Genomic DNA, 25,714 nt, shown 5'->3' with positions numbered 1-25,714 from the left:
TTAGTAGAGACAAGGTTTCACCACATTAGCCAGGCTGGACTCCGACTGCTGACCTCTAGTTATCCACCCTCCTCGGCCTCCCAAAGTGTTGGGATTACAGGCATGAGCCACCACTCCTGCCCTAAATATTTTAATTTATATGAAACAGTTAAATATAAATATCTGATTAATCAGACTGCACAGAAACTAACAAAAACATTTTAAATAATGACTAGGAGCCTCAAAATTGTAGAAATAATACTAAACATTGATTCTAAGAGTAAAATTTTAAATTAAGAAAATTAAAAAAGACAAATATTGTTTTTCCATACCTTTATTGTTCTATTTTCCATACCTTTATTGAGCAAAAGACCAGATCCCTGAGCCGCACGTAAGTCAGGATCTTGTTGGAGATCTGAATCAGTTCCAAACCCTCCGTGGCTGTGTGTTTTCCATCACTGCAACAATGGCTTTCGGTCTCACCTACTAAGAGGTGGGAGAATCCTAACTCTTTCAATTTTCTTATCTCTCAGCCTTGGAAATAAGTTTCTTTCTGATTTATCTGACTATAACATCAAATTACGAAATGATATGATTAGAGAAAATAAAAGAGCTAGACCTGAACTTTGCTGGAGAAGTCTATTATTTTAAATGAAAAAATGAATAAAAAGATGCAAACTGTATTTCAAAAACAGCACTACATAGAAACTTCACCTAGGACAAGCCTTTTTGGGTAGTGAAGACAAACTTTGAAATAAGTGAATGTGAGTCTTGTTCCTAAGACAGGTTGTTTCCCAGATAAGAAAAGGACTATATGCTCCCCTATACAGATTGTGTAGTTCCCTCCTTTGATAATATGTTGAAGACTGCTCCTTTTTTTTTCCCTCTCCCAGAGTAACATTTGAAATCACTTTGAAATACTTATGACTACTCCTCCTTGTAGCAGTTTTTACACTTGACACTGTATCCTCTAGGTAGGCATAATGAGGAAGATGACTCTTTTTCCCCATCGAAAGTGTAAGAGCTGGTGGGTCCAGAGCCCAAAGAAGAGAGCTGAGTTATTACTATTTGGCATTTATATAGAGTGCTTCCTCTGCAGAACGTGAGACACATCATAAGCTGTTAACTAATAGGCAGTATTCTTCAATACATCCCTAGAGATGGCAACTGCTGCTGATGATCCTGACACCCTTGCTTCTACCCTGAGAAAAAAATAAGCCCCATCCACAGTAAAAATGGAGATAAAATACAAAGGACCAGTAGGAATAAATGTTTATATTCAGTCAGAAGAATTGTCTCTCTATTTTAGGGGATCACAGAGCTTTGGAGAAATGTTAGAGGTTTTTAAAAAAAGTGAAGAGACTCTATAAAGAGAGAAAACTATTTAAAGTCCTAAGAAAAGAGAAGGAAATAGGATGAAGAAAAAAACAGTGAAACATCTGTGACATCATTCTTCTTACCTAACTAAGGCCTCAGATGGGCTAGAGGCACCAGAGTTCTTGCTCCCCCTTCTCCCCCCACCCCCAAGAGTGCCGGGTCCCAGGGGTGCAGGGGCTGGGAAAGGGGGGAGTGGTCCAGCCCCTCTCATACTCCCTGGTGAATGTGTGTGTGTGTGTGTGTTTTAAACTATACATGTTCAACCTGAAATTTCCTAGCAATAATGGATCGTTAGAGAGAGTCTGTTTTTGTAGTTGGTTTGCTGTTTCTGCCTGCTTATATGTTTGTTTGTTCATTCTGTGTCAGGGTGTCTGTGAATGTGATGAGTGCTTGCGCTGTTCCTTCTCATTGCTTTTGGAGTGGTGGTGGTTTGTTGGGTTGCTGTTTTAAGGTTAAAAAATTCATGTGAAACAGATAGAAGTGCCTTAAATTTTTAGCAGTTGAGAAAATCTCAAGTGAGAAAAGCAGCCATACAGATGTTAGAGCAGACTTTATTGGGGTAGGTTTTACAAGCTCACCTAAATCTTTTACATAAAAATATGATCACAAAATGAATTTCAAGGGCTGACTTTTAAAAAGAAAATTCACATAACAAGCAACCTGGTGGTTTAGTTGGAAAGTCAGAGGTACAGCTATTTGCTTTACTTTTTTTCCAATATAGCGTTAGTAACTAGTGCTGAGCAAAAAAATTGTTAACTTACAGATGATGAGTAGAGGAATATGGGTTTACTTACAGAACTCCAGATTACCTGTGGCACTTGTTTCTGCTTTCATCTCTAGACACTTGGATCAAAGCAAACTATTCCCTATAGAATAGTCTCAACTTTTGGAATTCTCCCTAAAATGTTTCAGCATAATTTTTTTGGACTGGTTTTGTTGTCACAGTAGACTTAATCTGTGGTTTTCACATGAATCTAGATTAAGACACATCTTAGTAAAACATACAAATAAACTCAGTTTTGCAGGAAAGATACAATATGCATGATAGTAGTTTCCAATTTCCATAAAAGTTTTATATTTCCTTAGAACTTAGAGATAAGGTAAAGAAAGTTAAGAATTTTTTTTCAATGTGTCTTAGTTGTCTAAATGTAGAGCCAAACAACAATGTAGACTCTGGAAAATAATGCAGTAGAGTAGTAAACTTGAAGTTAGTTTCATTAAATTAGACTGACAGTGATTAATTGAAACAACATTCAACAAATAGCATGAATGCCTACAACATTGTAGGCATTCAAGTGCCTGAAAAAATATAAAATTCTATCATTTATAAATACTGAATATATTATATTGCTATTAACTAGAAAAATAAGATATTAAAATCTTTTATTCCTTAGATGCAACAATTAAAATGGATACATTAACCAAAAAATGATAAAGTAGAAAAAAATAGTTAGAAAACAAAACACAAATTATTTATTCCAGATTCTTTACATTGTAGCTGAAAATCTAATGCAAGAAACAAACTTGCTCAATATCAATACTTTGCTCTTCATGGTGCTGACATTAAGTTGGCTATTTCTTGTAACTTAGAGACATAGTTACCATTATTAATAATTCTTAGCTATGTTCTGAAGGAAAAAATAATAAGATAATATTTTGATCAGTTTTCCAGTATTTAATTAACCTCTTTTACAACACTTAACACTTGTGCTAAAGGAAAGAGACTTATCTTACTTCTAGTTGTTCCTCTGCAAAATGAAAAGCAGTATGGTAGCGTATACGCCATGTGTTCGGGAAAAAAAAAAAAAAAAAAAAGATTTCAAAAACACATCCTTCATGTGTTTACATAACCATTTCAACACTTAAAAGGACAAAATAGGCAGGGTGCTGCAGCTCACACGTGTAATCCCAACACTTTGGGGGGCCAAGGTGGGCGGATCACAAGGTCAGGAGTTCGAGATCAGCCTGGCCAATATGGTGAAACTGCGTCTCTACTAAAAATAGAAAAAAATTAGTTAGGCATGGTGGAGGGTGCCTGTAGTCCCAGCTACTCAGGAGGTTGAGGCAGGAGAATCGCTTGAACCTGGGAGGCAGAAGTTGCAGTGAGCCGAGGTTACAGTACTGTACTCCAGCCTGGGCTACAGAGCAAGATTCTGTCTCAAAGAAAAAAAAAAAACTTAAAATATTATTTGCATAAAATGGTTCCTCAAGCAATGTTGTTTAAATAAATAAAATACGTATTTTAGAGGAGACATTCTATAAAGATAGAAATTTACTCCCACTTATTTGCTCAGATTCTCAGCTAAATTTGCTTGTTTTTTCATCATCTTGTATGAAAAGAAGGCCTATGTATAGTGATATAACTAAGATATATTTCCGTATCTATAGAGGTGTTGAGGTGTGGGATCTACAAAATAAAGAATGAAACAGTGAATTAATATCCTCTTAGCATACGTCTATCTCCGAGAGCATCCTCTCGGTCATGAATGACTGCATGGTGAAAATGTTCAGTGAGTGAAATAAACATACGACCTGTAATTTGCATGAAAGTTATTGATTTATTGATTTTCAAAACACGTGGTCAATATTGGCATTTGATTTGCCTTTGTGGAGCTCATTCTGCCTGGACTTTGTTTTGCCAAGTCACCCTCATTATCACCTTTCTCCTATGTTAGGTAACTGTAAAATTCCAAATGAACAGCTAAGCAGCCTGGTGTTGAGGTAACATCTTTTTAGAGTTGAAGTCATCATGTTACACTGGTTTGTTATTCCAGTGAGATTTCACATTTGTTACAATATACTTTGAAATTTAGTGGTAAGAGAGACCCTCCCCTGCCCTCAGTTGCTCACACCTTCTAGTGTCAGTTCCCTGCGGGACTTGGAACAAAACTGAGCACTCTGGCAAAGCTAAAAATAATCAGTCCATTAGTATCAAGTTGCTTTCCTGAATATAGCAAGGTGTTCTTTCTACCTCCCCATCCCCAGCCATCCTCCCACACTCTACCTGACCTCACCCTAAGATGTATTATGTTCAGAATACAATGGGAACTTCCCTGACTTACTGTTTTCACCCCAAGGATTAGTCATAAAACATAATTGCATATAAAATTACGCACAAAACTTTTTGCAACTTTGTAATGTTATTTTACTAAATTCATACTTTGTAAATGTAGATCTTGGTGAAAATAAAACCATGATATAAAAAATATAATAAATTGGAATATGCTGTCATGAAATTTTGTTTCTTTCCAATAATGTATAGTTATTATTTTATGTCGTCTTTGTGAAACACTCAAAAGAGAAAATATAGATTTTATAGACTACAAAGGATTATTTTAAAAGGTAATATTTCAATATAATTAGTTAGATTTATGGGACAATAATATTAAAAAAATCTAAAATGTTATGCTTAAAGAAAGGAATTTCATTTATTCTTTTTCTCAGTTATAATTTGACATTAGTTAGAAAATATCAGTCTCTATTCTTAAAATTATTAGCTACTTCCACATGCCTGGAATTAACAATAATTAAAACTTTTTAGCAATAGCTATAGAAAATATTATTTTTTAAAATAAATTTTCTAAGTTAAATAGAAATGATATGATATGCTTGTGATTATCAACCTTATATAAAATCATACTTATAAAAGCATCTTCTAGTCTTTCTCTTGTCAAATATATACTAACGTGCTCCTCAAAATAATTTTCCAATTTCTTATCTTTCTTTGGACATCTGGAAAATACATTAGTAACTATAAAAAAAAAATTAGGTCAAGTGTTCTTTTTCAAAATATATTTTTTACAGCTATCCACAGAACAATAAAAACATTCTACTAAGATTATTTTTCATGGTAAAAAAAAATGCATCCAGTAGGGTCTGCTTTGGGGGATTGTAAGGGGAGAAACCTGGGGTGCTTTAAGGTTAATGGACAGTGATTAAGGTTAATGGCTAAGTGCTTAAGGTTAAGTGCTATATTTACATAGCTGTCAATTCCTTAAAAAAAAAAAAGTCTTTATGTCTATCAATCAGTTCTAGCTAACAGCCAATTAAACAGCAAATGGGGGATAGAGACGTAGGTAAAGACCCTTTAACCTGCATTTATAGAGTGGAATGGTCAACTTTCAATCAAGAAGTACTTATTGAACACCTATTTTGTCATGGCTGTGTTGCACACAAAAACGTAGACATCATGGCCCCTGTGTTAAAAATGCTTAGTATCTAGCAGGGAATAGAACTAGGTATGGAAATACATCAGTATGGGCAGCTATCAAATAAACGATACAGATGAGACATGCTATAGAATTCAGAGGAGGTAAAGATACTATGTAGCTCAAGATTTCAGAAAATCGGGAAGGATATTTAAAATAAACCTTAAAATTAATGTTTGTCAAAGAGCTATATTTTATTCTTAAAAAAATACAATCCCAAATAATGTGAACATATGTCAATGACATGATGCGCCATACATGCTGCTCTGCATTAAGATGACTTCAACAATTTAACAACAATACTAACAAATAAGAAGCTCAATAGTTAGGAATATACTACATATGTTCCTCTTTTTCGCACACAAAATCTCAAGATCAATTTAAAGCAGCAGCAACAACAAAACAATACAGATAGCCAAAGCAAAGCTAGGTTAGTGCATTAACTGTGAATCCAATGCAAACTTTTTTAAGCGAGGCAAATCAGAAAAGTTTAGGATAATATAAGGTCTAAAGTATCCAGCAGTTGTTTAAGGCAAACTGCATCACGAACCCTTAAATGACAACAACATGATTAATTAGATAAAGAAGTTTACTAAAACAAGATTAATGTTCATTTCTACAAAAAACACTGAGAACAGTGCTTCATAGATGGAATGGCCTCACTTTCACTCAATTACCAACATTCAGGCAGGGCTCTGGGGTTTTTGTTTGCCTGTTTGTTTTTTATTTTAACTTCTTTCACTCTCCCTGAATTTCCAACTGCAAGATTGGATTTTGACGGCAGAAGGAAGGTATACTAGAAATGGAGAATGCGAAGGTAAGGGACTGAAGACAAACACCTGAATGAAGCAGAAGGTGAAAAATAGTAACACAAAAACATTAAAAGTAAATTTTAAAACTGCTCGTCGGGAATCTTTCCGTTCAGTCATTTTCTTCCATTAGCTAATTTCAAAATGTTAGAGCCTGAGCATAAAACAGACAGAGATAAATGAGTACCAGAGATTCATAGCAAATTTTAATACATCCTGATCTCCTGACAGCCAGAATGCTGTCCAGGTAGCAGTGCCCAGGGTCAGAGTCGGCCTGGGCAGAAGATTAGAGCTCTAAGGCAAGATTGAATGGCCCCTCAGGTCCTTGGACTGAAATTCATCTCTTTTTGAGTTTTTCTGAAACTGAATAATTACCTGTTTTTGAATTTGAAGTGTCCTCTTTTTTAAAATATAATTATCCCCGAAGTGTTAGAATTTTATCAATTCAAGGATGTCCTATCAAACTGTATTTTTCAACATACTGTGTCTATGTTTAATTATGTTTGTTCCCATAATGTAGCAGTGAATATTAAATAGGATGAGTGTTTTGACTTAGGAATTAGTGGGAAAGAGCGTAGAAATACCGAAAAAAGTAATAATAAAGACTTTAATAGCATGGAGCTTTATGAATTGGAAACACTGGTGTTGGTAGAAGTTCAGTATTGGGAAAAATCTAAAGTCAGTAAGAAGCCTATGGCATAAGGGTGACTGTTTTGAAAGAGAGGTAGAGAAGTTACCCTGATTTTGGAAACGTGTGAGGAGAGATAGAGTGTCAAAAATAAAGCTCATGACACTTGAAATTTGCGAAGGAGCAATCCTGTTATTTGTATTTTCTAGATCCAAAGGCTTCTAAGTAAAGAAAGATACAACTTAATGGTGGGGTTGATCAATGAAAAGATACGAGGGCAAATCGAAATCTTCAGGGATCCACTGGTCTTTCAAATATTTACTACCCTCACCTTTTTCATGCGTCTCATTATTAATGGCTTCTGCTGCACAGGGTCGACCAAACCTAATTAAAAATGAACATTATTTCAAAGCTCTTTTGGGGTAACTCTGAAATGTTCTCCTAAAGGAAATAAATCCAAAAATGCTTTAAGTATATTATTCATCTAAATTGAAAGAGCCAGCTATAACCGATGTTGAAATCCAATATCTGTTAAATAAGAAATGCAGTGTTTAATAGAAAAAAGATCTAGCATAAACTTTGTGTATCGCTGATATTTCCCCAAAATTTATGTCTTTGATTTCAAAAGGAATATGAAATAATTGCAATACTTTTTTATTTAAGTAATGCTAAATATGGTTTCCTACATTTTTTCTTATTACACATAATTCAAGATAAATTAAGTTCACTCTTTTCAGCTAATTACATTGCACTATCTCCATTTTATTACACTGTCTATAGCTTGACAGAATAAAATGTTACCTTTAATAGAAAAAACGCAAATTATTATCTATTTAAAGTAGAAGAAATGAATTTTAATTATTTAATTCATGATAAGCACTGAAAAGAAGACAGCAAAGTTAACTAAAATAATCAATGCCCTCATTTTTCAATATTCAAGTAATGAGGACATTTAATTACTCAAGAGTAGTTTATTAATTTAGTCATGATTGACTGTAAGTCATTAAAAGGCATCATAAAAGATTGGTTTAAATTAGTACATATCTTTTTAAGAGTAATATAGCTTCTATCTAGAGTTTATTTTTTAAAGCTTGTTTTATGTCTTAATGTTGATTGATGTTAACTTATCATACATGAAATTATATATATAAGCATTTGAAAAATTAGGCATAAAATCAAATTCATCTATTTCAAACTTCTCATTTTACAAGTGAAAATATTGAAGTAGTGTTATTAATTTTTTAATGTAAGAAGTGTGTAAGTGCTATTAATGTTACTTGTCCAAGCTCATGTTTATTTTGACTTTACTACAGTAGAAGCTCTAAACTTTTGATTAATTCTCTATTTATCATGAAACAATGTACATATAAATGCATATGTATTTTATAATTATTGTATATCTAATATCTATTCCTAAACAGTAAATTAGTAGACTCAATTTTATTCAACATATATTTAGTGTTCATTAATGAAATATGATTCTTTTGAACTTTTAGTGGTGTTTTTAAAATCTAATAAACAGCATTAGCAGTAACATAGTGAAAGCACCTAAAATGTTCTGAGACTGTTCAACCCAGGGCCCTTCCTAAAAAAGCAGTTGGAGTCAGTCTTTAAACACTGATGATCATAGCTGTAGGAGTTTACAAGGTGTTATTTGTCCGTTGCACTGCTTCCCTATAGAACAGCCCAAGTACCTGCCACATTCACGTTTTTCCCTTAAGACATGCCTACCTCATGTGTGGCCTATATATGACATTATTGTTGTGGCTACAACTGCTGTTAGATGGCTGGCCCTTGTTATAGCCTCTTCCCACTGTTAAAGGTGGTGCTGTATAACCAGTATCCTGAGTTTTGGTAGAAAATCTATGCTTTTCTTACATGAAACCTTATTTATTTCAAAAAGTTACATGATAGACTCAAAATTCTAGTTTTTTTTTTTTTTTTTTTTTTTTTTTGGAGTGTAGTTTCAAACTTTCTTAGTCTAGTCTCATCTGAAAGACACAAAATACCCTTGGAATGTTTAATTAACAAATCTAAATCTCTTTCAGCCCTTTGAAATGTTTACTTGTAGATGTAGTTTTTAAAGTTTACAGAAGAGGCAGACATACATAAAATGTGTTGGAAGCAAATCAAAACTATAAATAAAGAGAGCCCTATGTGCAATAACTATAACCATAAACTAAAGCACAGGATTGCATTTGTAGACATAATGGGAATAGGCCATGCTAGTCCTTAAAATTAATTTTCTCAAACTCCATGTTAACTACCTGTGGATAAAGAGCTAACAATAAAATTTTCACTTCATGATAATTTGACCTTTTGTTAACTATCTAGTTCCATTCCCCTTGAAAATGATAAAAATTAGAATGTCGACCACATTGCTAGGAAAATAGGCCTACAGGAAAAATGACCCTTAACTGCTACAACGAATCAGGACTAAGACAATTGTAAATACCTGACAGTAACCCTAACATTGGGTATCCCTGAATATGGTGATGATTTTTACTGGGCAGGCCCCTTGCAGGAATCCTAGAAGCTGTGTCTCTCTTGTTATAAAAGGTATCAGTTTTTATAGAGAACGAGGTTTTCAATCAGGGAATTTCCCTCACTTGCCTCATTTTGACCTTGCCTGCTAGCACCTGAGTTGTTGGACTACTTAAGGACTGCCTGCATTGTTGCCCCAATGGTGCTTTGCTGGTGGTCCATAGTTCATTCTTATTCTATCTTTTGAGTAGGGTAGCATCAGATGTAGCCAATGGTAGTCTTGTGAGTAGGTGTTAATGAAAGTTTTCAAAGACTTTGAGTGGGGAATATACAACTTATATCATACTAATTAAAAAAAAAAAAAATCTGGGTCAGGCGTAATAGCTCATGCCTGTAATCCCAGCACTTCGAGAGGCTAAGGTGGGCAGATCACCTGAGGTCAGGAGTTCGAGACCAGCCTGGCTAATACAGTGAAACCTCGTTTCTACTAAAAATACAAATAATCACCGAGGTGTGGTGGTGGGCACCTGTAATCCCAGCTACTCAGGAGGCTGAGGCAGGAGAATCGCTTGAACCCGGGAGGCAGAGGTTGCAGTGAGCTGAGATTGTGCCACTGCACTCCAGCCTGGGCAACAAGAGCAAAACTCTGTTTTAAATAAATAAATAAATAAGAAAAAGAAAGAAAATCTGGGTTTTGTCACAGTCAAAAAGGAAAGTTCACCATTTCCAAAATGAACTGCTTAAAAAAAACAAAACAAAACAAAACATCAAAAAACAGTGCTGGTAATAATACAGTACTAAAAATATTATAATCTACCTAGAAGACCATTGTGTAAGGCTGCGGGTAGCTTTAGCACAGTTTAAAGTTACACATTAAATAATAAAAAAGAAGTGCTCCTATAGCAGCAGAGAATAGCAAGTGGTTAACCTAAATGTTCAAGACATTAAAAGTCTGAATAAAACAGGAAACAAATATTTTAAATGCATACATTTTTCTTGTTGGTGCATACAAAAATTTGTGATGAGAGCTTTTTAAATTATAGACTATAGTTATTTAAACAAAATAAAAATTATTCTTTTTAATTTAACAAACCTATCACTGCGGAATATCTAATAGGAATGCTGCCAAGTAGAGGCTTTTACTTATGTACGCATATATTCACTTGTTCACTTTCACACACACACACACAGAGCAAGTTTTTATCACATTGTAACACTGAAATTAATAAACATACCTTAACATAGGATGTAAAGATTTTATGTAAAAATATAGCATTTCCGACTGGTGACATCTTCTTTAGCATTATATCCTCATAAAAGTAAGTAGAATACATTCCAAAGAATGGCATTACTAGTTTCTTGAATCAAAATATGATGGCAATACTGATGCTCTTAAGATACTTATGACTCATACAAATAAAGTTTGTATGCTCATCCTTCAGGATCATAATGTATTGAAGTAGTACAAGTCTCTAAATTCCAGTCCAGAGGAATGGAACTATATAATACAAACAGTTTCTATTGCAACCTGCACTGCATGTGGGCATCTTGGCATGTTTGTACACATTTACTGCTTTTATAATTGGAGTAGTCAGCTGAATAGATTTTTGTATGCTTAATCTTCTTTAGAAATTCAAGAAAATAGAACACATTGCTCATCTGTAAAATGGAAATGACAAATCTACCTTTATTCATTAATATAAAGATTACATAAGATAATGTAAGTCACATGACGCATAGTAGTTACTGCAGTAATGTTCCTTTTCCAAATTTATTAACATATTTTTAATATTTTAAATAAAATTTAAATGTTTGCACATAAACTAACATTACTCAAATTTTCATGTATAAAGTAAATATTTGGCCACAGTATTGGATGTGATAAAATATACTTTTATCATTATTTAAGAAGTGAAAAAAATCAAAGTTTTTTTGGTACTATTTCATGGGGTAGCTGAGAACAAACATGAAAATACATGTTAATATTTTATGTATTTTTTTTTTTTTTTTTGAAAAAAAGGGTCTTACTCTGTCACCCAGGCTGAGTGCAGTGGGGCGATCATGGTTGATTATAGCGTCAACCTCCTGGTGTTAAGTAATTCTCCTGCCTCAGCCTTCTGAGTAGCTGGGACTACAGGCACTCACCACCCCTAATATTTGTATTTGCTTTTTGTAGAGGTGAGATTTCGCCATGTTGCCCAGGCTGGTCATGAACTCCTGGGCTCTAGCAATCCTCTTACCTAGGCCTCCAAATGTGCTGACACTGCAAGTGTGATTTACTGCTCCCGCTTTATGTGAATTTCAGACATCCTTACCAGTACTAACAATTTTCTCTTCTTTACCATGCTTCAAGACAATATTAGCTGTGACTGAATGGGTAAACCGAACTTAATTCAAAGATTCAGTATTGTAGGGCTTACTTTCAAGTAATAAAGATTTGGGGCTCCCATTGTTAACTTTGTTTCATTTCTGAAATTGTAGAAAACTGGGATAGAGAAGAAGCTCATTTAGAAATAGTATTAATCAAATATGAGTCTTTCATGAAGTTTACAAATTGGGAAAAGGTTTGATAAGTGTTTTCTTGTCCAGTGAAAGAAATTTTGATTCCTTGGTGAAATGGAAATTAGGCTCAAAAATATGTTTAATGATTAAATATCATTACAACATATTTTAATCTAAAAAGGAAAATAGGCATTATGATGTATATGATATAAAACAAATTATAGGCCGGACACAGTGGCTCACGCCTGTAATCCCAGCACTTTGGGAGGCTGAGACAGGCAGATCAAGAGGTCAGAAGATCAAAACCATCCTGACCAACATGGTGAAACCCTGTCTCTATCACAAATACAAAAATTAGCTGGGCGTGGTGCCACGTGCCTGTAATCTCAGCTACTAGGGAGGCTGAGGAAGGAGAATCACTTGAACCAGGGAGTTTCAGGTTGCAGTGAGCCGAGATTGCGCTATTGCATTCCAGCCTGGCGACAGAGAGAGATTCTGCATCAAAAAAACAAAAACAAATACAAAAAAAACAAATTACATCAAACCATCAAACATTTATTCTTATACTACATCTAAAATCTTTTACAAGTCTACCAAGCATATTACATGAAACATCATATATATGGCTTGTGCATGCTCCTGTGTTCTGTTCTATCTTATAGTAACTTCTCAGAATTTCCTAGAGTACTTTACAAATGGTTTTGCAAAGTTTATTCACAAGTATTCACACAAATGTTGCATGATGGATATTCTGTACATTTTGAAAACAAGGTAGTGATTGCCACAAAGAAGACCCAAGCCCCAGTATTTTCACTTAATGCTCACTATTCTCGTTCTAGAGAATTTTGGATTTGTGAGTTAGCCAAGTATAATTATAAACACAGAAATATATCACATAGTTAATAGTATTTAATTTATTTCAGGAAAATAAATTTCAGAGTGACCAAAAATATTATTTATTGGAAAAACATGATTATGTAGCGTGTAAAATTCAAGCATATTAGTGCATCTCACTAGAAAAAACAAGGTTAAATCTTCAAATTTTTAATAGAAGTACAGATAGAATACTAATGATTCTTCTCTGTCTCTTCCATACAAATTTGAAATGCACAATATTAAGTAATAAAACAAAACTGAAGTTACTACTAATTAGATACCTCCTTGATTTCTTGCTTTAGACATACCTGCAGCTAACTTCTACTGTGAACATAAAGCAATGATAATAATAAAAATGTATACCCATGCTTAAAAAAATTGGTATTTTAATGGGCCTCAAATGAAAAGAAATATTTAATATTAAACAGGGCTAGAAATGAAAAACTATTAGATTTTGGCTGCCTGCAAATCCAGACCCAGGTGGCCAGGAGTCTGACTCATGTAGGGAAACTGGGACCAAGACCCTCCCACTGCCCCGCCCCATGCAAAGGGACCCAAACCATGAACTAGGTTGATTGCTGTGACTGCGGGCTGGGACTTCAGGGTGTTTGAAACTGTGGAAGTGAGCAGAGATAGCTAGCACCCGGATCTGGATAGAAGTGTCCACCAGCAATGTCTAGGTCTGCAGTGTTACCAATATTTCCCTGGAACATGAGCCAGAAGCAATTAGATTAAGAATTAATTCCAGACTGGTTCCCTGGTGAAAGGCTTGTAATGTCAAGTAAGAACAGAAAGAGGGAGAGAAACACCTTTCCACTTAAGATGAACCTACAAATAAAAATAAAGTAGTTACTGGATAATTAAAAAAGGATTTATGAGGATAAGATTAACTTCAAGAAATTAACTTGTGGATCTCTTTGACTAATGATAGTGATAGAGGAAGTCTTTGACCACTGTTTTTAAGTAATCATCAATCCTCAAGGTATTTAGAGCTTTCAGATCCTGTCACCACAGATTAATTTTTCCAGGATCTTGAGATTAGTTTTTAAAAACTGTTTTTTTCTCTTTAAAAAAATAAGAATAGTGTATGACTTTATAAATGCTGATCATATTTAGATATCTTTTATGCAAACCAAAGGAAAAATGAGAATTAAAAGAACATTTATTTCTACCTACTCTTTTGTAGAAAATGAGTTGGGGTTGTTCAGGTTTGAAGGAATTTCCCCATGTTCACTCCATTTGCCTTGCATGAATCTGCTTGTGTTTGTAAAAGTAAACTATGTATTGGTTTAATAATTATAACAATATGGACTGTTAAAAATAAAACAAAAATCTCTTTAAAATGAATATGCTGTGTTTATATGGGAAAGGATAAGCCCATAATATTGAAAATATAAGATATAAGGATTTTTTTGTCAAAAATATATATTTTTTTTTATCTTCACTAAGAATCTCAATCATAATGATGAATGTCTGTCTTGAGAAGAATGTTTTCCACTAGACAGACATACCACATATGTAGGTTATAGGAAATTATATTTTAAATGAAATATTACAAAGAGGTGTTTTCCAGGCTATGTTTTTTACAAGTCTACCAAGCGTGTATATATATGTGTGTGTATATATATATATACACACACACACACATATATATACCAACCGTGTGTGTGTATATATATATATATAAACACACACACACACCAAGCATGTGTGTATATATATACACACACACACATACACATGCATACATATATACATACTCCCCACAGGTAAGGAGAAAATTCAATTGGCATTCTATCTTTCAAGAAACAAATATCCAGATAGTCTTATTGAATAACCGAGGCCTAAAAGTCTTTGAAAGTGGTTGACAGCTCTTGTTTTTTTTCAATGCCTTGCAGGTGGGAATGTGTTTAGGTGACTCTCATTGAAAGACTATTGTGATTAGAGTGATCTCTGTTTGTCAGTCAGCCAGACATCACTGGGTTGGAAATACCCTGAAGAGACAAACTTCCCAGAGGCCCACTATTAACAGGTGTGGACATGTGAAATGAGTGAGAGTTGAAGGGTCAGCTCTTCCTCACATGTCAGAAATATAACTGCAACTCCTTCTTTACCTATAGTAAAACCTCTGAAAATAGTGGGGTAAAGTACTGAGTGACGTAACCTGAAGTGAGATCATACTCACTGATTGACAACCAACTAGTTATGCTTTATTTGATTGGGCATTCCATCAATTTCATTCTGTACCTTCTTTCTAAATTCAAGTAGTCCAGATAAGATGGTCAGAGATAAAGCCAACTTTTCACTAATAATGAAGTCATCCATTAGAGAGGTAGTAGAGTCCGGTGGTTGGGGTAGCATCTTCCCTCAAGTAAAGTTAATTTGAACCCAAGTTACACTATTTACTACCTATATAAGTTTGTTTTCACACTGCTATGAAGAAATATCCGAGACAGGATAATTTAAAAAAGAAAAGAGATTTAATTGACTCACAGATCCACATGGCTTTGGAGGCCTCAGGAAGCTTACGATCATGGCAGAAAGCACCTTTTCACAGGGTGGCAGGAGACAGAATGAGTGCTGAGCAAAGAAGGAAGCCTCTTATCAAACCATCAGATCTCGTGAGAACTCACTCACTATCAGGAGAGCAGCATGAGGGAAACCGCCCCCATGATTCAATTATCTCCACCTGGTACTGCCCTTGACACATGGGGATTATTACAATTCATGGTGAGACTTGGGTTGGGACACAGAGCCAAACCATCTGCATGACACTAAGCAAGTCCCTTAACCAATCCATTTTCGCATTCATAAATGGGAATAGGAACGCTACCTACTTCATTGGACTATAAGAACTAAATAAATCATGGCATGTTTAGGGCAGTTTTGAGGAATGTATTTTGTGAGAGCCCCACTAATGTTATTCATTAGAACTCTGGAAGTAGTTGGCTTCCAATTCAGAGCAAAAAAATGGAATTTTGAATAATAGAGTACTGGGAAGACGTAGCTGTGGCCATTGACAAAATGTGACACATCCGGGAAGCACTGTGCCCATTTTACAGAGGTACTAGATTTTTCTCTTCCTTGAGTGGCTGTTGGAAACTCCTCTTGTGTGATGTTGGCATTCAATATTGAACTCCTTTTTTCTACACTTTCAATCTTGATATCTAATATAATTCCTTCACTATAAGTGAACATGAAGTTATTAAGTTCTATATGTGTTGACATGTGGTTAAAAAAGAAAATTTATTACAAAGAGAATATCCCTTAGAATAAGTTGATATATCCTACGTCTTCTGATGATTTTCCTCTAAGCATATAGCAATTTTTATATGTGATAAATATAGTATATATACTTATATTACGTGTATTCTTCAATTACTTATATTGCAATCTTATTTGAAAACATGTATAGATAAATCTACAGGGACACAAAATGAATAATACATGAAAAAAAGTTTTAAATATATAAGGACCACTTGATTTATTCATTGCCTTAACGTTATGATATTTATTAACAAATTATAATTCTAGTAAAAAAGAATCATTTAAAAAATATAAGTTGGATATAACCACAATGTTTTTCCAGCAAAAAAAAAAAAAACTCTTTAACTAGAAAGACTATAACACCACCACCATTATAAATTTGATCCTTTGAGATTGTCACTAGGCTTAAAATTATTCTCTTCATCCTCACTCAGCTATATTCATCAATGATTTTTCTCCATTAGTGAAAAATCACTATCTTCATGAGTTACTTGTGTATATTCACTTGCTAGCACATTTAAGCATAATAAACTTAGGTTAAAAAATCAAACTTTTTCCCACTCTACCTTTATCCCTACAGAGCCTTTTAAAAGTTCATTAAATTAACTGAAACTTAAGCAAAGGTTATATACTCCATTTGGATAAAGAGTAAAAATTTCATTCGCCAATTATTAGCTCGATTGATTTTTTTCACTTAGTTGTTATTTTTTCTTTACTAAACCAAATATACTGTTGTGCTGCTATCATATGAAAGCAACCACAATGCATTAAAAATGTGCGATATAATACTACTTGATTTTTATTACACTTTGAAAGGCAAATGGAGTAAATCAAGAAAAAACAAATCTAAATGCCGTGCTGAAGTGAGGTCCAGCCTTTGAAACCAGCTTCCTATTAATCACAGAGCTGACCTTTTCATTAAGGGGCACTTGTTGAAGTCATTGACACGGTTACGGCATTCATATGTGTGAACTGTACTCTATGGCATTCATGTGCTGGGGAAGGCATAGTGAAATTAGAATCTCTCCCTGTAGGGGGTAGACATTGACCGCTATTCAATGCCAACGATTGTCGGTTAAAGTATTTCATGAAGAATGACTGTGAAACTCCGTTTACTCCACCATCAGTAATGTCAAATGCAATTCTTAAAGAAATATATTTAACTAGAAACAATTAATTAAACCTCTCATAGCAGCAACTTTATCCAAGCTAAATCATTTCTGAATATACACAAAGGAGTCATCAAGATTCTACCGTCATGGCTTTTAAATCATCATTTTTAATGATGTCCATCTATAATAGTTAGAAAATAAAAACAAAACATTAGCCGATGGGGAATTAAGTAAACAGTGCAATACTGTTTTGTCTAATTTTGCCTGTCTATCTACTCCACATATGTGCATTGCCTTTTGAGATGACAACGTCTTCCAGACTAATTTTTCAAATTAATAATGGTTAAATTTTTAAAAATCAACTCAAAGGACTATTAATAGATAAGAAGTACAGACAGTTTTTGTTGCATTTTCTTTAATCTGATCAGCTTTGTGCAATGTTTGATGGATTAATTTAGAAATAATAACTGGAATCTTTGGTAGGGCATATGTTTATTTCTTACATGAAGCATCATACATTTGAGCAGCAAACACATTCTTTTACATTGGCTGACATTCCACCTGAAAGTCCACCACAGTTAGCCTGTTAACACAATTCAGAATATATGGTATGGTAGTAAAAAGATTCCCCATAGCCAAGTAAAAATCAGAGTAGTGGGCTCAAGGAACAAGGCTGTACGTAGATCAAACCTGAACTTCAAGTTCAAACGTAGTTTAATGGTGAATCCGAAGTTGTAAATGCAAAATAAACGCAAAGTGAAGACTGCTTTAAACCAAGCATGAAAGACTAAAAAGTCAAAGTTGAGATTTCATACATCTGGTTTTAATATACTTTCTTATGTTATTAGACAAATGACCTTTTGTTTTGTTTTGTTTGTTTTAAAAATTCACTCCCATTGTCATTGCTGCTACAACCTAATATTCTTTTAAAGGAGTTTTTAGTGTCACTTTTCTAGTAAGAGATCAAGCTATAGAACAGATGTGTTAAGTAAAAATTATAAGCAAATTCCTCACATCAATGTATGAGGAGTAATGTAGCAGTATAGTTATGCATAAAAGTGAAATCCATTTTCAAGAAGGGTATGTGCTTCTTAAAGATTTTTTTGTTTGCTCTCGAAACTGACAAAACACTTGCCACCATCATTTTTGACAGTAATAAAGGACATTTCACCCAGAAGTAGCAGTTAATATGCCAAAATATAGGATTGAATTAACAGTATTATTAGCACCACATTTCATTTCCGAGACCTTCTGAATGAGGAGTCACTTCAGGAGTATTTAAGTATTAATGACAGTGCCAGGGCATTGTGCAAAATGAAACTGGAGAAAATTCATGGGGTTATGAACATAAGCTTTGTCTTAGTTCACTTTTGCACAGCCTTTAGAGGATTCCCTGGGAGTAAACACCCTTAATTAATTCCCAAGTAAAAGAAAGAAAGATAATTTTTTCCACTTACTGCATTCGTTGTCCTTTGTCCATGCGTTGAAGTCAAAGGGCTGTTCTGTTCTTACCTAGCTCCAGGTTGCCCTCCGGATTAGGCATAAACGTGAGTGGCAAGAAGCGTGTTCACTTTGTAACAGTACCAGGAGCAACCCATCGCACTGATGCTAGAGAGCCCGACAGGACACAGTGCTAAACTTCAGCGTGAGAGCACAGCATCTATTAGCCCTGAGGCTCTACCATTTCACCTACACCTGGGCGGATCTATCAAGCTTCATCTCTATTAGAGCTATTTGACTCTGTGGTTTAAGAGGGAGGAGGAAAAAAAAAAAGAGGCTTGCCGTTGTCACACTTGTTTCCTATTAAAGAGCCTTACGGTGGATTGAGTAATTGTGTACGAAGGTAGTCTGGCTGGCAGATGTGTGCAGCCCCAGTGGAGCACTAGATTCAAGGCAGATGGGTTGTACCAGGGCGCAAACAACATTGAGAGAGAGAGAGGCGTGATTAAAACAGCAGGCCTCTGTTTTATAGTGCTGGAAGTGGGGTAGCATTGAAACTCCTAGGAGACAAGAGTTCCCCAAATGGTATTGCTCTGTAGCAAAGAAAACAATAAATTCAATAAAAAAAGAAAGATTCTCAAACTACAATAGTTATAGAGATATTTATAATAATCATGTTAACTATTAATGAGGGGCTAAATAATGTACCCTTCCCCCAATACCCTAACTGAACTTAATTAAAACTACTCAATCATGGGTCATAGTGGGTTATTGATAGGGTTAACGTGATGGATTTGAAACAGATCCCTCATTCTCCTACATAAGCCAAGTTATCTTTTTAATCTGAATTAAATTGCTTTAAGGAGATTTACACTGTCAGATAGATTGACATTCTGCAATTGGACATTTATTTTAATGTTCTTGAAGCCAATTTTTATGGGAAATGTCCTCATCTAGGTATTTCTGTATATTACTTATTATTTCAGGCACCTTAACCCATCAAAACTTTAGGGTTTTCTGTGTCACCACTCTTTTTCACAAGAAAAAAAAATGCACAAGAAATCAGAATGAGTATAATTAACTTCCAAAAATCAGGCTGTTGGATCTATTTTCCTATGTTGCTGAGAGCTATTTTCCTGTGTTAAACAGTGTGTGGCTACTATTGTTAATCATGATGATGATGGTAATTGAACAGTTGCTACATGACAAACTATGTAAAGAGCGTTACACAATCATTTCTTTTGAGTCCTACAAGGACACTGTAAGGTCAATATTACTATGATTATCACCTTTTTTTTTTTTTTTCTTTTTAACAAATGAGGGAGTCTCTGAGACGTTACTGTACCCAAAGTCATGGTTTTGTTATCGCTGGAAGCAGGATTCAATCTGATCTGCCTCTAGAATTCTCACTCTTCCCCATGTCAGACAGTCTCCCCGATGAATAATTTTTATCCGGTACAGAATCAGATGATTATCATTGATCTCTTTTATAAGAAAATAAAACATAAACTCTTATTTATATGAATACTTATAGTTTAGAAGTAGATACTCTAACTTTATGTGCCCAAACAGGTAGTAGAAATATAGTCTTGTCTACTGATAGAAGTGTAGACTCATGATAGAGGGACCTAGCAAGTTAGGAATTGCTTAAACAGTTATATTTTTAAAATAATTTATTGGAATTTTTTTATAATGAAAATCTCTTGAACAAATGTTTCTTTAATATCCCTAATTCATTTGCAGCAAACTTGTAAAAGAAAGTAAGGGATTAAAAATTAAAAATTATCACATCTATTTTCCATGTTTCCATAAGTTGTCCAAAATTCATTCATTGTTTGATTAAAAAATTTTATGATCCTTTTCAGATTTTACCATTTCTCTGTAAATAATTACTTTATTCTAATAGAAGCTTACTTGACTCGTCAGTAAAATAATATAATTTAGCAGACTAAAAGGAAAAAAGCCCATTTCACTTCTGGAAACAAAAAAGACAATAAAATAATTATTTTAAAAAAGGTATGTTAAACTTCAATAAAAACTGTATTTAAATTATGAGACTAACATTTATTGAAAATTATAAAAGATAAACAACAATATGAAAGTCTGATTTTTAAATAATTGCAGTGTTTTATGCTGTGTGGCAGATCACACTGCATACATATCTTTTGTCCTCTGATTTTGGATATTTATAATAATCACACTAAACAATTAGAAAAGTGTCCTCTCTGTCATTCCATCTAAAAAAAGGAATAAGAACAAACAAACTTCAAAATGCAAAACTATTTTTAAGGGAAATATTAAAAGGCAATAAAGGAGAATAATAATGTATAGGAAAAACGGAAACCAAGGAAAAGACAGATGGAAGCAAAGAACACAGATAACAGAACCCAAGAAAAAAACTGATAAACAGATTGTGATTTCAGTGTACCCCAAGGGGCCAATATAATTTGAAGAAGTCTAAACGGTTCATAAATATCATTTGAATATAGCTGTGGTATGAGAAGAGGGTCTCTTTAACAATGTCTGGTTATTTTAGAGAGTGTTTGTGTATAGGTATATGTATGTATGTGTGATTTTCATATCTTAAAGACATTACAAGCATGTGTTGATATTCAGGTTTCAGAAATCATCTACTGGATGAGCACAAAATTACCTGCAGAAATATTACATAAGAGAGCCATTTATCATAACTTTCTTTAATTGGATTTAAGTAAATTAGATTGAAGTTTCTGGCTACCATAACTCTCTATTATGAACTTTAGCATTTTCAGATTTCAGAAATTTTCATTGGAAAAACAAACAAAATTTCTGCATTTTCATGGTTTCACATAATTTGCCCTGAAGACTGTCATTGTGATATGTTTTTTCTATCTTAGTTGAAAATGAAACATATTGGAAACATCCCAGGAAAAAAATATCCTGGGGAGTTTCCAGTCTAACTTTTATACCAAAACTTGGATAAGATTTAGAGAAGCATACAGTTTCTTTATTTTGATTTATATCTATGTTTTTTTCCCAACCCATCATACAAGCCTATTCACAAGGGGGTCCTCTTTAACAAATGCTCTCTAATTTATGAACTAATGATTCAATGCTTGCTGGTTTTTCTTTTACCTGTAGGAAGGCAAAAATCAAAATCTCCCCAACTCATGTCTAGCTGGCCACATCATTCCTGATTTGGACCTGTTTTCAATTCTATTTATTCCCATTCTATTAAATCACAAATTCACCTTTTGTTTTACTAATGGAGGCTATGGCAGTGGTTGTTATGCCTGTGAAGTTACTATTAATAAGATTCTTTTAATAAACTTCAATATGGTCTGTCATTTCCAATTAAATATCAAAATAGTTTGCCGAAATGATGTACAAATATTTCTCTTTAATAAATATGTTCAACTATTTATGATATGTAATTGAAACAAAAATTTAGGGCTCTTTTAATAATCTGGTTTAAGACTTGATTCTCTTTTAAATATGTGTCTTGCTTTGATCAAGCTTTCAAAGTCCAAATGGTAAATAATTTTAGTTCCAAGCCACTTATTTCTGAGTTTAAGGTAATGGAAAAACAGCATGATGATCCCTAGTATCAAATTGACATTTCTGAAAACAGTGCTTCAGCTCCTAAATGTAAACACACTTTATATAAATTCCTTTAAAAAAAAACTTTCTGCCAGGCATGGTGGCTCACACCTGTAATCCCAACACTTTGGGAGGGCAAGGTGGGCAGATCACCTGAGGTCGGAAATTCGAGACCAGCCTGACAAACATGGAGAAACCCCGTCTCTACTGAAAATACAAAATTAGCCTGGCGTGGTGGTGCATGCCTGCAATTCCAGCTACTCGGGAGGCTGAGGCAGGAGAATCACTTGAAACCAGGAGGCAGAGGTTGTGGTGAGCTGAAATGACACCATTGACCATTGACTCTAGCCTGGGCAACGAGAGCAAAACTCCATCTCAAAAACAACAACAACAACAACAAACCTTTCCATATTTTTATATTTTTCACTCCATAGTTTCAATTTTATGCCTCATTAATGCAAGGATATAAAACATATGGAGTTCCTTAAAGCACAGGGTTCACTGACTCTTTTACAGATATATCTTCTTCCCAGTGTGGTTTATTGGAGTGCGATTATATGTAAGGTGAAGATAAAATAGGGTTTGTGTTTTTGTTGATTCATCAGTTTTAGAGAATGGGACTGAAATGTTACTTTATGTTGTTGTGGATTCACCAACTCTAAAATATGTCATGCAACGGGCAGAGAAAGTAAAAATTTAGGTACCAGACCAGTAATATATTAATATTATGATATTACATTAATAGGATAAGCTATCAATAGAAAAAGATTGCATAGAATTGTAGAAAATGATATATTTCTGTGAGCAGATCTGATAAAACTGTCAGAGATTTGCCAGTTGGGTGTGAATAATCAAGAATTCAACAAATATTTGGGGTAACTCCTTCTATGAGACTAGGCTTGATTCATGTAATTTTATGATATAAAAATATTTCCAACATCGGTTCTCTTCTCCTTCCATTAGGCTGGTGCAAAAGTAATCAGAGTTTTTGCCATTAAAAAGTTAAAAAGTTACAGTCTAATATTAGATCTTAAATATCATCCTAAAAAGTAATCCGGCCAAGGTAAGACCATTCTCTCCAAAAATTTTATTATAATAAAAATATTAGTGGTCGAGTAGGAGTATAAAATGTACTAATTAAATACTTTTAAAACTTATTCTTTATTCTCTGTGTTAATTTAGGACATTAGCTAATAGTAGTGTGGTATAGTATACTTTTCAAAGGACAAGCTGCATCAGGGAATAATTTCTTTGGGGAATATGAATAGTATAGGTTGTCAAAAGTGGTACAGGTGTTGTGATCAAAAAGGCTCCAGGTAGGTTGAAGTCTTTAAAATCATAAGTCTCCATGAGATGACCAAGCCAAGGAAAGTTATTATTTTAAAAAAGATACATTTGGGTGAGTTCAAAATTAGGCAACATTTGGGGGTGGGGGACAGAGGGATAGAGGAAAATTTAAAGGAAAGAGATCTCAAAAAAGTTCTGCCAACTTTACAATTTTTCCTAGGCCAACACTGGGAAATATGTAAGATAGCTGGAGACTATTTGTGAGCCAGTTAATGAAAAGACTAAAACCCTTGCATTAAAATTATTGTTTTACCATGTTTTCAAGATTTGCCAGACAATTTTTAATTTAGCCATCACTGATATATAACAATGCCTAATGTCTGACCTCAACATTTTACAAACTATAGGGGATGAAAATATACACACAAAACAAATTAAATAATATTTCATTTCAAGAATGATATATACAGTAAATTTAATAAAAAGTAAGAGAATGCGAGTTCAATATGGATTGCATGAATTCATAAATACTCAAGGACTTTGGTTCAGAAACGATGACAAAAGTAGTCAAATAGAAGTTTTAATTTGGGGAATCATGAATAAATGTGGGAAGGGCAAGATTGTGTAGAACAAAGAAACACTGTTAGAAGTTTTCTGGTAAGTGTCTGGCATGATAAATATCATGTTTGGGAAAGATTAATTGGAAGGGATTAGCAAAATTCAAGACTGCCTTTGAGGCTGCTGCAATAACTCAGGCACTGACCTACTTTCCTGATTTGATCTTCACTTTTCCCTCAGCATAAAAGTATCCCTGCAGACTGATACACTCTAGTCCTTGTAGCATTCCATTCTCATTTCTGCTCCCATGTTTATGCCACGTGCTTGTAGTTCACTGGAAAGGATAGGATTTAAAAACAGTCTTTGACCCAAATCCTGATTCCACCACTTAATAGTAATTTAACTTCCCTAATCCTGTTCAATAAATGGAATTGCAACAGCTACTTTTGAAGTTGAGCCATGATGAGGTCTCTAAATTGGAACTTTATAAAATGAATTAAATATAAACTTGAAGTAGTTAATTAATGTCTTTATATCTCTAATTTCTTACATAATGACTAGATTCTAGTATAGATGTCCAAAATATTTTTTTTCAAATGTTTGTATATCATAATATTTTTCATAGTGTGTCTCAAAAATGTAAAAACACTTACCAGGTTTAATTTGGTAGAATTACCAAATGGACTTGGTTAATGACAATGGTATTAGAAACAAACTAACAAAAAAAAAAAGTCTTATATTCAAGAGAAATTTCAAAGCTAAAAGCAACAATACTTGATAACAAATTAGAGATGAAGGAGGCTGAGTCAAAATTGATTTCACAAATAACAGAAAATTACAGTGGATTAAACAAGACTGTTTATTCAACATCTCTTTCTTGTTCAAATAAGAGAAGTCCACCAGTAACATTCCAAGTCTTGTACGGCATCATTTCTGAAAACATAAGAGGTCCACCATCTTCTTTGTTTCTGCCCTGCCATTTCTATCTAATGGATGTAATTTTCAAGGTAAGGGGGAAAAAAAAAAAAAGCTGCTGGAATTCTGGTCATTGTTTTTGTGGTGACCAAAAGTTTGGTAAAAACAAACCCATACCAGGTGTTAAAGAGCCAATCCAAAATGCTCCACATATAAACTTTTGCTTATATAATGTTGGCTTCACTAGCGGTAAGGAAGGTTGATAATGTAGTTGTGTTAACTGCCTGAAATATAAATCAGAACTATATTACTGAGAAGTACAGCTGAATACTTTGGAGAAGAAACTAAAAGTCTCTTCTTTATCGATTAAAATGAAGATTAGTATTTGGGAGAAGTAGAAATATTTGGAGGAGGAACTATTTTAAGTTGGAATTTATTGACTTCAAATATGAGTGGATCATGTAATCCCAGCATTTTGGGAGGCCAAGGAGGGCAGATCATTTGAGCCCAGGAGCTCGAGATCAGCCTGGGCAACATGGTGAAACCCCATTTCTGCAAAAAAAAAAATACAAAGATTGGCTGGGCATGGTGGCATGTGGCCATAGCCCCAACTACTCCAGGGAGCTGAAGCAGAAGGATCACTTGAGTCCCAGAGGCAGAGGTTGCAGTGAGCTGAGATGACTATTGATTGTA

The sequence above is a fragment of the Piliocolobus tephrosceles genome, chromosome 8 (assembly GCF_002776525.5).
Source record: "Piliocolobus tephrosceles isolate RC106 chromosome 8, ASM277652v3, whole genome shotgun sequence".
In the NCBI taxonomy this organism is placed as follows: Eukaryota; Metazoa; Chordata; class Mammalia; order Primates; family Cercopithecidae; genus Piliocolobus; species Piliocolobus tephrosceles.
Note: the sequence above shows the minus strand (reverse complement) of the source record.